This window comes from Podarcis melisellensis (assembly GCF_964234715.1).
Source record: "Podarcis melisellensis genome assembly, chromosome: 10".
Taxonomy (NCBI): domain Eukaryota; kingdom Metazoa; phylum Chordata; class Lepidosauria; order Squamata; family Lacertidae; genus Podarcis; species Podarcis melisellensis.
The window spans coordinates 69,576,690-69,592,926 of record NC_138542.1 but is presented as its reverse complement, the minus strand read 5'-3'; the positions used below and the strand labels follow the sequence as shown (position 1 = coordinate 69,592,926).

The 16,237-nt window shown below is 42.6% G+C and overlaps 1 protein-coding gene across 2 annotated transcripts in view; it reads right to left on the bottom strand.

Annotated features, from left to right (window-relative positions):
* The window catches only part of EXOC4 (exocyst complex component 4), a 352,759-nt gene that overhangs the window by 239,098 nt on the left and 97,424 nt on the right, over positions 1-16,237 (bottom strand). The gene's annotated exons all lie outside the window — the stretch shown is intronic.

Sequence of the window (16,237 nt, the reverse complement as noted above, 5' to 3'; positions counted from 1 at the left end):
TGGGAGTTCACTTTTAAATTGAAATATGTTTTTGTTTTTCCTAGATTTTGATGGCTATGGTTAATAATAATAAATTTCACTTATACCCTGCCCTCCCTGGCTAGAGCCAGGCTCAGGGCAGCTAACACCAGTAAAAATTACAATAATTAGGTTAGGCTGTTTTTGAATCTTTATTTTATAGTACTGATTTGGGGGTTTTATTATATATATATTATTGTTACTGGTGCTGATATTTACGGTAACCGTTGTTGTAATTGTGTTTTGTGATTTATTTATTTTTGTAAACTGCTTTGAGGTCACTTTCAACAAAAAGCAGTATATGCACACATTAAATAATAACAGTAACATTTAGGTGCCAACACAGCCCATGTCATGGGGAATGAAATCATCTTGTAGAAGACACTCCTCTGGATAGCTCTAAAAAGGGCAGTAAAATTTAAATTTGCAGCAAAAGTTTCACCAAAATTCCTGAGCATACAGAGATTTACTGATGCCCTCTCAGCAAATGTTTGCTTCACAGACAAAAATTTAGTCTGCCACACTGGATCAAATTTTGTAGCATTTGAAAAGAACCCACAGTCTTCAGATGAGCATATTCAATACAGATCTAGACTAATTTAACAACCACTCCCTCTTTGCAGGAAGCCATGGGAAATGTTTTTCTGTAAGGAGGATATCCTCTGTGATTTTCCAGCAAAACCACAACAAGGTACAGTTCACAAAGTTCTTTGCACTGGCTTAGAGTGAAAAATGAAGTTTTTTTTAAAAAAAGCAGAAAAATAAATTATTTTGATCAGCACATATTAGAACACTGACAACACCTGGGGCCCATAACAGCATAGCAGGATTATTGGTGACCATAATTCACCCTGTTAGGAAGCTGCCTAATGTAATAAGAGAGCACACTGTAGGTAACAAGTGGAATGTATCAGTGAAGGAAGGATCTTATTTAAACAAATTAGCATGAAATAACAACCAGGCCAACAGTACTAAGCTGCTAATTAGACACAACTGAGAATTCTTTTTTTAAAAAAAGATACAACAAAATTAAATAAAGATAACCTGATTTCTATCCCTAACTATCTCAATTAGTTCACCAGCAGAGAGACTTCTGATGTGTTCTCATTCCAGTGCAAAGAAAACAGCAGTGTGTGTGTGGCCATATTTCACGGCAAGTTATCTGCTTGCTTTGTTCGCTTTTAAAGGCAGAGTCACACATTATGTTTTTGGAAGGTATACAAGCTAATGTGCACCGAAAACCGTAGAATGTGGATAAAGAACATGAGCTCAGAAATATGCATATCGTATCAGAGAACCAGGAATACTACCAGGCTGCAGAAACACCATACAGTACACTTAAAACATATCCCCCTCCGCCCCAAAGAACCCTGGGAAATCACAGAATGATAGAACTGTACAGTTGGAAGGGACCCCAAGGGACATCTAGTCCAACCCCCTGGGATCTCAACTAAAGCAACCATGACAGAAGGCCAGCCAACCTCTGCTTATGTAAACATAGTTTACACCCTCATGGAGCTACAATTCCCAGCACCCTAAACAAAGTACAGTTCCCAGGATTCTTAGGGGAGGGTGCTTTAAATCTTTGGTATGTTCACTGCAGTTGGGGAATTACTTTCTCAAGCACACAGATTTCAGAAAGCCAAGTCGTCAATAAGCTCATGAGGAAAGGGAGTTGGGCACCGCCAACCAGGCTCCTTCGCAAACAAGCACGCAGCATTTGAATGCAAAACGTTCCCTGGGCATTTCGGGAAGAGCGGTCCAGTCTAAACTGTCTCCATATCTGCCAGACTTGCACACCTCTCTGCTTTCAAGAGGTCCTGAATGGGGTTCAAAAGCCTTAACTTTCATCTTGCAACACATGAAAATGGAGCAGTGGCCGGGTGCTACAGAAAATGTAGGAGGGACAAGGGGCAAAGCTGGCTGAGAATTCTTAGAACGTTAGGCAAAACATTCACATTTGAGGGCCAACAGTGGGAAGAAAAGAATTGCTGGAGATTTCCTCTAATTAGCATCCTGCAATACCAGGTTCACAGAGCAACAGCAATTACCATTGTTGTTGTTAATTTGGATGATTATCATAATCATCACCGTCTAATACTTATCAAGTACCTTTTTTCCCTTCTCTTCCATGTGCCCTGTTAGAGGCTAGTAAAAGTCCTACCCCACTATCAACATCAGTCCCTCCAGCAGGTCTCTTCTAATATTTCCCGAACTACATATTTAGTTATAAACCAAAAACACTAAAAAAAACCAAACAACTTAAATTTTACAGCTTGAAACTGGTAGGCGAGGAGGGGGCTGGCAAACATGCAGCTACACAACCCAATTTCTTCTGCTCACTGAAGTGATTAGTAATATTTGCCTGAGGATGAAGTAAGGCCACGAGTGTTTGGTCCTACAATGTTTAATTATTCGTTGCAAAGCCATCCATCAAAATCCTTGTTAGACGTTAATCAAATGCATAAAGAGCAAGATTTATGAGTGACTGTACAGTTTGCAGCATCCCATCCATCTATAACAAGGACTCCTGACTTCCTGTTCAACAGAGGTTGAATGTAGCCATCCGTGTATTAGACACTAATCACAAACAAATCTGGACATGACAGCAGAGAGATCCAATGAAGCATCATCATTATTATTATTATTATTATTATTATTATTATTATTATTATTACCACTACTATTTCCAAAAGCTAAAACTAAAACCGAAGTACTCTGGGGGAATAGCTGTTAGCCTACTGCAGCAACCCCAATAGTCTGCCAATGTGGTGGAGGGGTGGCACCTGAGAGAGGGGGCAGAACCTGAGAGAGGGGTTGCCGTGGCCACTGTGTAAAGCGGCAGTGGGGCAGTCTTCTTTTCCTCTACCTTCAGCTGCCACTGCTTTCCGAACAGGCTTGTTGCTCTCTCTGGGAATGCCCAGACATCTCTTTCTAGCCAGGGCTCCATTTCACTGTGTGTGCTGTGAAGGAGCACTTCACACTTTCCAAACGCCCATTACAAACTTACCCTACCCCCTTACTTGTTTATTTTTTTAAAAAAAATCCATATGCACGGCTATTCCTTTCATATACTTCATTAAGAAGCTGCAACAGGTCTGTGGCAAATTCACAGGTTTGTGTGTTGCGTTATTTGGCAGCAAATGGACAGATATTTGCAGTCTTCTCACAATGCAGGCCTATGCAGAGAGAAAGCTACGCTAAACCCTTCTCCTTGTGATGCTGTTAGTCTGTGTCCAGAGTTTATTTTTGTTTCGTTGGAAGAGGGGGAGTGCATTTAGACATGCAGCTCCCTCCGCACCCTGGCAGCACTGGGTAGTTCAGATGGTTAGAGCGTGGTGCTGATAGTGCCAAGGTTGCAGGTTCGATCCCTGTTTGGGACAGCTGCATATTACTGCATTGAAGGGCTGGACCTGATAATCCTCATGGTCCGTTCCAATTCTATTCATCTGTGCTTACAATTTGAGTACAGTGGTACCTCGGGTTGAGTACTTAATTTGTTCCGGAGGTCCGTACTTAACCTGAAACTGCTCTTAACCTGAAGCACCACTTTAGCTAATGGGGCCTCCTGCTGCTGCTGCGCCTCTGGAGCACGATTTCTGTTCTCATCCTGAAGCAAAGTTCTTAACCCGAGGTACTATTTCTGGGTTAGCGGAGTCTGTAACCTGAAGCGTATGTAACCCGAGGTACCACTGTACTATGGAATTCAAAACTTAATGCAATATAAGGAATAAAAAGCAATAAAAATATAATTAAAAACCATACAGAATCTAGCACAGTGCATTACAGTTGCTACAGTGCACAGAAAGAAAACAGCAACTGGTCTGCCAAGGCCCTCAGCAGCTTACATGGTTCATTGGGGGATGATGGTTGCAAACCACTGGTAATGACCTGAGCTTGTTGGGAAACAATGAAGGATAGCCATGAGGATATGTTAAGAGCTACATAGAAGGACTCCTGCCAACCTAGCAGTTCGAAGGCACGCCCTAAAAGTGCAAGTAGGTAAATAGGTACCGCTCTGGCTGGAAGGTAAGCAGCGTTTCTGTGCGCTGCTCTGGTTCGCCAGAAGCGGCTTAGTCATGCTGGCCACATGACCCAGAAACTGTACGCCGGCTCCCTCGGCCAATAAAGCGAGATGAGGGCTGCAACCCCAGAGTTGGCCACGACTGGACCTAATGGTCAGGGGTCCCTTTACCTTTTACGTAGAAGGAAGAAGCCCCATCACCTCAACTCAAAGAGCTTCATTTGGCCCTATCTCAAATCTGAGGCTCAGAATGTACTTAGAGAAATACTGTTCTTAATTCTAAATAGATGCCTTTTGTACCTAGCTCTGCTTGGCAAGTCTTGGGGTTCATATGAAAAACAAAGTAGATCTGACAAACATGCAGTAGACCCATCTCACACACTTCAAGGGGAGTAACAAATCCAGCAATATTTCCATCTCTAAAATGATAGCAGGGTTGAATTCTTCCTATGCTGTACACAAATTAAGCATCATCAGTAGGGCTGTCAAACAGCTCATTAATTTTAGTTGATTAATAATCTGGCTTTTAACCAAATCAATTAAATTTCAGTAGGTTTGCAGATTGCCAATGCCACAGTAAGGATGCCTTATTGAAAAAATAAAGTGTGAGATAACTAACCATTCATTAAAATAAGTTGCTCACTCCTGGGAGGAAAGACCACCTTGATCATTTTCTTTTCTTTCTTTTTTTTAAATTTCCTATTTGGTTATCATTATAGAACCAAAATAGCTTCAAAAAATAAACAAACAATTCTCAGTTCTCCAATGAGCAGCTTCAGAAGGGATGGGGAACCGGTGGTGTTTCAGACATTGCTGGAATCCAACTCCCATCAAGCCCACTCTGCATGGCCAAGGTTCAAGGATGGGAGTGAAGTCTAGTAGCGGCTGGAGGACCAAAGGCTGCCCAATCATGAGCTAAAGTCTTAGTTGATTAATCTGCTGGTGAAAGTTTGCAGACCTAATCATCATTCCCATCCAGGGGTTTATTTCCCATCAACCCCAAGCAAACAGCACAACCCGATTTATCTATTTCACTAACCACAGAGAGCTTCCGAGTCAAGGCAAATGAAGCCAATAAATAGTAGGATGTTAAGTACACAATCGGTTAGGGGAGGGAGAAGAGGAAGACATGAATTGATACTGGAGAAAGAACTTGACAGAGACAACAGCAGACACCTGTCAGCTGTCACTCTTCAAAGCTTTCCCCATCAAAACATCCCTTCAATTGTATTATCTGCTGCAGATCTCTTCTGGAAACGTGACCCATGAGTACAATAATTAATTACAAAGTGTCCTTCGTAGTTTTGGTCACAAAAATCTTTAAAAGCAGTTGGAGGCAGGGATGATAAAAAGCACAGGCCTCTTAAAGCAAGTAAAGAATCAACTACTTCTTCCAAAGATGTGATGAACAAATGAGTCATTACATCACCACCACCACCACCACCATCATTCAGTAGGAGCTGGGCATTAAATACATTTTGATTTTTCTTAAAGCCTTCTTAAGAACCAGACAAATTTTTAATGGCAACACCCACAAATAAGCACAACTCATGTGCAGTGATTTCCTACACCAGTGTCTGCAAAACAAAGGAATTCTGTGATGTGACGGGGGAGCAGCCAAATATGACCCTTTTCCTCTTCCTATTTTTTAATAAAATTACTATCAAACCCAAACTCAATTACACTTATATTATTTTCAGTCCTCAGTTTGTCCAAAGAGAGATAACAGATAGCACAGCATGAAGCTGTAGAGGTAAAAATAAACAGTTGCTGAACTTCTTTTCCATACATACAATTATGTTGAGGTTAAAATAAGTATCATATACACCCTTTTCTCCTCTCACCATGACCTCATTCATTAACCAACATTTTAGTAGGTTTTTGTTGTCGTCGTCCCCCACACACTTTTTCCCCACTGAAAAGCTGTTTAGGGATAATGCAGTATTTCCTCTGCTTCATATCCCTACACCTAGAGGACCACACTGCTATCTCAAAGGACAGCAAAAGAGATGAACTAGAGAGCCACCAATGGTCTTTAGATTTCTGAGTCAAGTGACACAAAGCAAATTTTAGGCATGCATTTAAAAATGTCAAGTCTAAATGCAGTACACAAAGCCACCCAGCCTACCTCCGAGATCATGGTACCTAAGCCCAGGGACGTCAACTTAAGCTCCGCATGTCCACATGCAAAGATAGAGAAGGCCCAACCTTTTAAAAAAAATTAAAAATGGGACTATTGGAAGGTGAGGGTTTCCTAGGGAACTTAATGTATAGTGGCAAATCCTGGTCGGCTACTGCTCAGTGTGCAATAGAGTCTTTTAAAACTTGGCTGAATGCCTGCCAGAAAGGGATTGGCTCAATGGATCAACAATGATCGGGGTGGGGAGAAGAATATCATGGCCACAAACTATCACACCCTCCCTTCCTTACTGAGACCTTAAGTTTTGCAAATTGTGGCCATGCAATGTTGTTCTGTGCCTGCAACATATTTAATCGTTAATGTAAAAAGGTAAAGGTAAAGGGACCCCTGACCATTAGGTCCAGTCGTGACCGACTCTGGGGTTGCGGCGCTCATCTCGCTTTATTAGCCAAGGGAGCCGGCGTTTGTCCGCAGATAGCTTCCGGGTCATGTGGCCAGCATAACTAAGCCGCTTCTGGCGAACCAGAGCAGCACACGGAAACGCCATTTACCTTCCCACTGGAGCGGTACCTGTTTATCTACCTGCACTTTGTGCTTTCGAACTGCTAGGTTGGCAGGAGCAGGGACTGAACACTATGATGTTAATTGTTAATGTACTAAGGTGCTATAAGCAGGGGTGGACTTTGGTAATACAACAGCCTACATGAGGACAACATTCAGGACTCCCCCTAAATATTTCATACTTTCACAGTAATTCCTTTTTTCTTTTTTTCTTCGCCTCAAAGCCCTATGTGGGGGAACTGCCTGAACCACCCTAAATCTGGCGCTGCTCTAAGAACAAGTAGATGATTCAGAGGCTAGCAGTTACAATTCACTAGCAGGGGAGAGGGCCCGGGGAGATGGCATACTGTTTAAATACCAAGCATGTTAACTCTTAGATAATACAGTGTATTTCATGTTCCTCATCCTTCCAACTAATTACTTAAGACATCCTGCTGCAGTCAAGATGGTAACAGTATATGCCCTCAGTCTTCATTAAATGCCACTACTTAATAACAGACTCCAAAAAAGGGCTTAGTTTCATTTACTCCAAGCTCCTGAACTTTAGAAAGTTGTTAATCAGACTCCTATGTAAATGGAATGACGATTAAAGGTTAAGTACAGGTTTCGGAAATTTCAGAAGTTGAAGACGTGTCACCCTTAAAAGGGAGGGAGGGGGGAAAGGGGGAAAGAACTATCAAGCTTTGACAGGAACTAAACATCTTAATTAAAATGCTCAGAAGTACAGTACTCATTTCTGCATGAAGTTCTATTTTCAAATGTCAAATTTAATCAGGCACTTGAGTAAAAATCCGCAATATTCCTACGGCAGGGAGGAAGGGAAGAAAATGCCTTGGGATTCTCCCCTTCTCTGCTTATCCTTAAAAATCCTCTCTTCCAGGGAACGGAATGCTTTCTCAGACACCTTGACGCAACCCACACTTCCTCTTCCCAGAATCCAATGCCGTTAGAGCTCAGGAGTATTGAGGCATCCTATTTTGCAAACGTGACAAAATATTCAATCAGAGAGGCCCCAGTACATTTGCTCCCTTTCAGAAACCTTGAGTGGCTTGGTTCAAAAGGATTTATGTTCTCTGGAGATCCCTCCTATATTTCTGTCAAGAGCCTATAAAAACATTTAAAAACAACAACACTCAAAACATCATTACCAGGGTGAGTCTAGAACTTCAGGGAGCACTGAATTAACAGATGAAAGTTGGGGGGGCATGGGCATGCAGGGGGATGCAGCGGCCCCACGCCCAAATCAAGTAGTTAAATAGAAATACTTAACTAACAGCTTGGTTCTGCCCCCCCCCAAACAAAAAGTCTGTCCCCGCTAACATAAATCCTGTGTATGCCCATGGTGTGCGGTTTGGCAAAAAGCAGAGCGCCAACCACCAGTAAGCCTCACTACTTGTTGTGGCTTCAAATTCCCGAGGGCCAAATAAAGAGATCTGGAGGGCCACATTCCAATACCGAGCCTGTGATGTCCCACTGCTGTCCTACGGCTTAACCCGACTCTGCTTGCTTGGGTAAGGGTAGGGAAAGGTGCGCCATATTGCAGGTTTTCTGATTTATTGTCTTATGCCCTGTTGGAAGTTGGAATCTTATCAGCTCCCACGGAGATCTTGATGACATGAAAAAAGTAGGGGTACCCCAGAAGGTGCTACACAGCAAATAGTTGTGGGCTGCACAAGTCCTCCATGCCAAGCCACATAACTCAGGGCTTCAGGTAATGAGCACGGATGGGCATTTCAAGAAAAGCCTGGTCTGTGTCCCAGCAACAAATTTCCCAGATTGAGAGTCTAGGTCAGAGACATGAGCATAACAAGACCAAGTGGAACACTACAGACCCCTTTGTGTCACCTTATTCCTGCTGAGCCAACTGCAATAACACTCTCCAGGAAGTGCAAAGGGAGTTGCTGCAGTGCAGCGGAGAGCAGGCTAGCAGTTCCTTCCTGTAGTCTTGCAGAGATGAAGGCACAAGTCCCAGGTTTGAAAAAACTGCTGGTGCTTTAGCAAGGCAAAAAGCACAAAAACATAGAAGACTCTTGCCCAGGGGTAGGCAACCTAAGGCCCATGGGCCGGATGCGGCCCAATCGCCTTCTCAATCTGGCCCACGGATGGTCCAGGAGTCAGCACATTTTTACATGAGCAGAATGTGTGCTTTTATTTAAAATGCATCTCTGGGTTATTTCTGGGGCATAGAAATTCATTCATTTTTATTTTTTTTCAAAATAGAGTCCGGCCTACCACATGGTCTGAGGGACGGTGGACCGGCCCACGGATGATAAAGGTTGCTGACCGCTGCAGTCTTGCCTAGCCCACAGTTTGTTAGCACCCAACAAACAATGGCTAAACTGTGTCTAAACTGAAATATTGGGAATAATATTCTTTAGATATCTGGTAGTCTCAGATCAGGCCAAGCATATATACCTCCCTGTGCCGAAAATTCTGAATAGCTGAAACATTGTACATACAAATAGTATTATTGCCACTAAGAAACCTTGGGTCAAAATGCATCCAGCAGGTTTTAATCTATTAAGGTCGCACTCAAAATCCATAATTCTATGATTCTATGATTCTAAAGGGCAGTGGTGAGGAATGTATTGATGTCCAGATACTATTGGACTACAGTTCACCCCTTAGGCCTGACCATTGGCCACCCTCATGGCGGCTGATGCTGTTTGGACTCCAACAACACCTGGAAGACCACAATTTCCCTACTCCTGTTACAAAGGCTGGTTCTGGTGCCATAATGAGGCTCAAGGGAAAGCTGGTGTTTAAAAAAAAGGAATTTGCAAAGTATAAGTGACTGAGTTGATAGCCTATTTTACAGACAGAGGAAAAGGAGAAGAGAGAAAGTCAATTCTATATTGACATTAAGAAGAAACAGAATTGTAGCTTGCAAAGGACCCCAGGAATCATTGAGTCCAACCCCTGCAATGCAGGAATCTCAACTAGATCTACTAGCCAATATGCAAGATGGGTCGAGAATAGTAGGAAAGTAGCAACTGATGATGCAGCATTTAACCAAATGCCTAAGGAAGTATAAAAGTGTAAAACAGTAAAGCTGATTCTAGTTATAGGCAGGCCACTAAAAATGGGTGTTGAATAGCCAGTACAATTCAGAAATGTCTTTAGATAGTATGCTCTTACCTGGTGGGTTTTTGAATTTGAATTAAATGAGATATTCCAAACAAACCCAGAAACCACTTCTTTCCTACAGGTTAGAAATTGGAGTTGTATTAATTGTACAAATCTAAACCTGCGTGAATGAAAGCTGCTAGGGTCTAGGGAGTGCTACACCAAGGGTTCAAGTATTCTTTCTTTCTGTAGAAGATTTAAGACCTAGCTCTCAATTGAATGATTCTCAAACTGGCTTGCAACAGGTTGCAATAATATCCAGCCTGCATACCCAAAGCTCGTATATATACACGAAACCTAGCAACTTGTTCCCAGCTTCCCTTCAGTTTCACAGTCCCAGGAAATTAGCAACTGGGGTAGAATGATCTTTCTATGAGGAAAAAACAGCTCCCAGCAGCAGCTCCTTCAGATGATTGGATGGCTGGACAGAGACACACTTGTCTCCCCTTTGCAATGATGTTTTCTATGGAAGGCAAAGCATTCAGGCTCCCTTGGTCCCCGGGCCACTGCCAAAGAAACAGAATGTGCTTCCCTTCAAATAACTGCTCAAACTCTTGGAATGACTTTGAGCCAGTCACCATCTCTCAACCTTGTTTACCTTGTTACAGGCTTGTTACAGGTATAAAATGGGGGGGGGGAGAGAGGTATGCTACCCTGCATCCCTCAGAAAAGTAAAAGTAATAAACATCACACACACACACACACACACACACACACACACACACGTTTAGACTTTAAAACTGAAGGTCCACAACAGTACAAGCTTTCAGAAAACAGCCATCATATGGAATCACAAACTTGCACTCCTGATCAAGGGCACCCCCCTACATCGAACCTCTCTTCCACAAGCCCCAGTGAAATTAAATAGGTATTGTGCAAAACCACAGCTGCTGTTTTTAAGCCAGTTTTCTAGCACTCTGAATTGTGTTCCTAAGTCCCAGCCTGATTGAAAAGATGTCAACCATATTTCCAAGCCTTCTAGAAAGGCAGCAGGAAAGACCATTTCCTATCTCCCCCAAACACCAAACACATACTCACTTCCAATTCATCCTGGCCAGCAAAGCTTTTACTGGCTTCACTAGAGAAGTTTAAAAATGAATAGGTGAGAAACTAATACCAGAGGGGGGAGCTCACAGCAAAGAGAAGATTCACAAAGAAGCTGGTAAAAGGAGGGAAATATCTACGCATGAAGTTGCAACATAAACCATTTCTTTCTTTTTTTGCCTTCTTTTTTTTAAAAAAGCCTTCATGCTCCACCCCACATTTCTTTTGTCATTTACACTCCGCTATGAAAAGCACAACACTGGGCGACCAAAATGCCAGCGTTAAGCGGATTATAATGTTTCCAAACATGCTCCATTACAGCAGAAGTGTAAGTGCATTTCTGCATCAGGGAGCCTTTTCCCCAGCCTTTCTTTCATCAACTTATCAAGTGAAGCTAAACAGCGCCGCTTGCATCTAATGATACTGGGCTTCCCATAATGGGATTAGGAAAAGCAGCATTGTCATTAGTTTCAAGGTACTGTGTAAAGCCTTGCCTACAGTCCTCGCTTTGTGCTTTTAAACAGACATGCCATAAAAAGATAGACGTGCCAATCTGAAAGGAGCGGCTGAATTCCTGAGGTATATCTGCATTGCTTTACTCAAAGTAGGGAATCACAAGCATTGGCAATAATGATGGTTTAAACAGACTGGGCGCACAGTTACTGCAGGTAACCTGAAGGCTGAAGTGTGGGACACTACCATGCAAATTCCCAGCTGTTTGTGTGTGCTTGAAAACTTCTGCCCATATATGTGTGAGGCCCAGAGAGCTCCCACCTCTCGACCCAAACCTGGTGTCTTTCTGAGGTCAGTGACAATATCATTAAAAGGATCTTAACTACAGCTCCATATCTCAGTTGGTGCTGACCTTTAAAGCCCTAAATGGCCTCGGCCATGCATACCTGAAGGAGCATCTCCACCCCCATCGTTCAGCCCAGACACTGAGGTCCAGCACTGAGGGACTTCTGGTGGTTCCCTCATGGTGAAAGTGAGGCCATAGGAAGCTAGGCAAATGGCCTTTGTGATAGAGGAGCCCTCCCTGTGGAATATCCTCTGATCAGATGTCAAGGATATGAAGAACTACACAACTTTTAGAATAATAATAATAATAATAATAATAATAATAATAATAATAATAATAGTAATAAATGTTATTTATATCCTGCCCTCCCCAGCCGAAGCCGGGCTCAGGGCGGCTAACAACAATAAAACAGTACAAATGTACAGCACAAACAACACTCTAAAATCATTCATTATAAAATTAATGTTCATCTGAAGGCATCTGAAGGCAGTTCTGTATAGGAAAACTTTTATGTTTAATGTTTTATTATGTTTTTATATATGCTGGAAGCTGCCCAGTGTGGCTGGGGCAACCCAGTCAAATGTGCAGGATACAAATAAATTATTATTATTATTATTATTATTATTATTATTATTATTATTATTATTATTATTTTCTTCCTCTGGCACTGTGATAAAGACAGAAGCTCGAGTTACATATTTATATTTACTAAACTTTTGTATCAGTATTTCATGGATGTATTATGATTGCTAATTTAGTTTCCATCCTGCTTCCTAGCAATACCCTCAAAGCTGCTTTGGAAAGGCAAAAATCCTTTCTAGATTGATTTTTTTTACAAACTTCCTTAAAATAGAGTAGTGAAGTATTAAAATGGGCCTCCAAAGGCAGGGAGGTCCAGAGGTCGGACAGCACTGACAAGAAGGGCCTAGTCTTTACTGCTGCCAACTGGACATTCAACAACTGCAGCTTCTTTATATGATATTGAGGCATTCGGTGAAACCAAGGTAGAAGGTGTTTCTCAAGGTAGCTAGCATCCAAGTTGGGTTTAAAAATAATAAGCAGCATTCTGAAATTGTTTCCCGAAAACAATGGGCAACCACTACAGCTCTTCAAGCACTGCTGTTAAGACCCTTACAATTCGTGGGCTAGGACTGGATTAAAATTTCATAAATGGTTATAATAACACAGCCAGCAGTAACTACCTGTAGTGGGCAATAATGGAACTGCCCGACTCTATTAAGCAAATGTTTGGATCAAGTGCAACGCCTGCTGCTCTGAACACAGAATCCCTGCTTTCATGTCCTGAACCTGGAAGGCATCAACCCCAGCTATTCAGCAGAAGTTAATTATGCTGTCTTCACTTGCTCCCCAACACTTCCAGACTGAAATGAAGCATGCCTGGTATTGAGTTCTGTCAAAGACTGTAAGTTTATATTTACTGTACTACAACCACTTGAATTCCGCCGATATTCCAGAGAGTTCCATCCATATTGCCACCTCTGCTGGATTTTCTCACTTACTCTGACCCTACTGACCACAATATTCTCAAACTGCATTCTCTGCTCTTCTACTCACAAGCATTTGTACTGCGGGGAGACGTGAAAAATCAAGGAGGAGAATAGTGACTTGATTATTAAACACACAGAGAGAGGAGGAGGGAAAGGCTAGCACACTTAACAAGCAACTGTATTCTTTTTACATTTACTGCTTTGCACCTCTATTCATTATTCCATCTAGCCTAATAGAAACAAAAGTACCGCTAAAATGGCTGAAAGCAGCAGAGCAGCGTTAACGGAGTACAGTCAATAAGGCAAGTTGCACCACAGCAGCCAAATCTATTCAACCCAACTTCATTATTTTCCCACCAGCAAGTGTGAAGTTCAAATGGACTCTCTTGTGAAAGTCACACAGCCTTAACACCAATTCATAGAGACAGGAGTAAGGCAGATGGCTCCAGAGCAGCTTTGCCAGCATCTATCCCACGACTGCCATTTAATTCCTGCGCCTCACAAAGAAACGCTGCTTCATCACAGCAGAGCCAAGCCAAGGGATTCAGTGACACGAGCCTACCCTGGAACGAAAGGGGAAACATCAGAATGTTAGGCATAAGGCCAGGAAGCCAAGGGAAAGTGATGTGCCAACAAGGCAAGCTAGAGACTCACCTGGGCCAGAAGGGTGATCAATTATGTAGATACTGTTCTAAATAATTCCAAAGAGGTAATGAAGCCCAAAATGGCTTGGGCCCAATACGTCTCCTTCCCTGTGCCCTACCATGCTCATCAGTTAGCTGAAAGTTATCTCTTGCTAATGCATCACAGCTGAAAACAATCTAGAGTTGGGGGTCAGCAGTTCACTGATGGTACTAAATTGTTCAGAGTTGTTAAAACAAAATAATGATAATTATGAAGAACTCCAAAAGGATCTTTCCAAGATGGCAAGTGCAAATCAATGTAATTAAGTGTCAAGTGATGCATGTCAAATACAACAGGATGGCTCACTTGGTTAGAGTGTGGTGTTGATAACGCCAAGGTCGCAGGTTCAATCCCCATATGGGACAGCTGCCTATTCCTGCATTGTAGGGGATTCAACTGGATGATCATCAGGGTCCCTTCCAACTCTACAATTCTATAGAGAGGCAGTGTGGTGTAGTGGTTAAGAGCGGTAGTCTCTAATCTGGGGAACCGGGTTCGCGTCTCCACTCCTCCACATGCAGTTGCTGGGTGACCTTGGGCCAGTCACACTTCTTTGAAGTCTCTCAGCCCCACTCACCTCACAGAGTGTTTGTTGTGGGGGAAGAAGGGAAAGGAGAATGTTAGCCGCTTTGAGACTCCTTAAAGGGAGTGAAAGGCGGGATATCAAATCCAAACCCTTCTTCTTCTTATAATCTAAATACATACTGATCAGGAATGAGACCTTTGGGGTTGTAGCAGATAGCTTGAGGAAGATGATCACCCAATATGCAGCAGTTGTGGAAAAGGCAAATTCCACGCTTGGAAACATTAGGAAAGGAATTGAAAATCAAGTTGCCAGTATCATAATGCTGTTATTTGGTGTGACCAAATTTGGAATACCATATGTACAGTTCTAGTCACCTCAACTAGAGTTGTAAGAAATTCAGAAAAGGGCAGCCTGAGAAATGAAGGGGGCGGAGCAACTCCCCTCTGAGAAAGGATTGCAGCAAGTAAGCGCCAACATGAAAAGAATATATAAACTTATGCATGGCATGCAAAAAGTGGATAGAGAAGTTTTCCTCCTGTCAGAACACAGTGGGCATCTCACGAAAGCTGAATGTTGGAAGCTTCAGGACAGACAACAGAAAGGACTGCACACAGCATGGAATTTGCTCCCAAAAGGAGGTAGTGATGGCCATCGACTTGGATAGTTTTCAAGGAGGATTAGACAAATTCATGAAAGATAAAGGCTATCAGTGGCTACTAGTATGAGGGCTATGCTTCAGGGGTTGGATGCAGTAGTGCTCCTGAATACAGTCATACCTCGGGTTGAAGTAGCTTCAGGTAGAGCGTTTTTGGGTTGCACTCCACAGCGACCCAGAAGTAACAGACCATGTTACTTCTGGGTATCGCTGCTCGCGCATGCGCTCGAAATGTGCAGAAGTGGCAAAATGTGACCCACGCACATGGGGATTGCGTTTGCTTCAGGATGCGAACAGGGCTCTGGAACGGATCCCGTTCGCATCCAGAGGTACCACTGTACAGGTTACAGACTCTGCTAACGCTTCAGGTTACAGACTCTGCTAACCCAGAAATAATACCTCGGGTTAAGAACTTTGCTTGAGGATGAGAACAGAAATTGTGCAGCGGCAGCAGGAAGCCCCATTAGCTAAAGTGGTAACTCCAGAACGGACCTCCAGAACGAATTAAGTTCTTAAGCTGAGGTACCATTGTACCAGTTGCTGGAAACTGCAGGAGGAGACGGTACACTTGTCTTTGAGTCCTGCTTGCAGGCTTCCCACATGCATTTGGTGGCCACTGTGAGAACAGGGTGATAGAGTAAATGAGCCACTGGCCTGATCCAGCAGGCTCTTCCTATATTCACATTTTCTAGAGCCTACATATCTATAGGATTACCTCTTCTCCTACATTCCCCTCCTCACCAGTTAAGATATGCACCAGATATCCATCACTGCATTAAGTCAACACACATTTAGTAAGGAGCAGGGATTTGGGGGTACTCTTTTGTCACTGAATCAACCTCTGCACAGAAAGAATTTGCCAAAATACACCCCTGATAATCTTCAGAAAATGCTGCTACTTATTCAGCAGGGCATTTGAGAGCTGAGACCATGGGTTATGTGAAATTTATTTTTAATTATTTTATTAGCTTTTCTGCTGCCATTTTCATTAGTGTTATGAGCCCAGGCACAATATAGGGCAGGCTAAAAATGTTTGAAATAAATAAATGGTGCTCTAGAGCGTCGTTATTACACTTATCAACCATTAGGACAATAAGATGTAACCTAGTGAAGCCACATGTTGTCATATGAATAGTTATACTTCTGCTGATG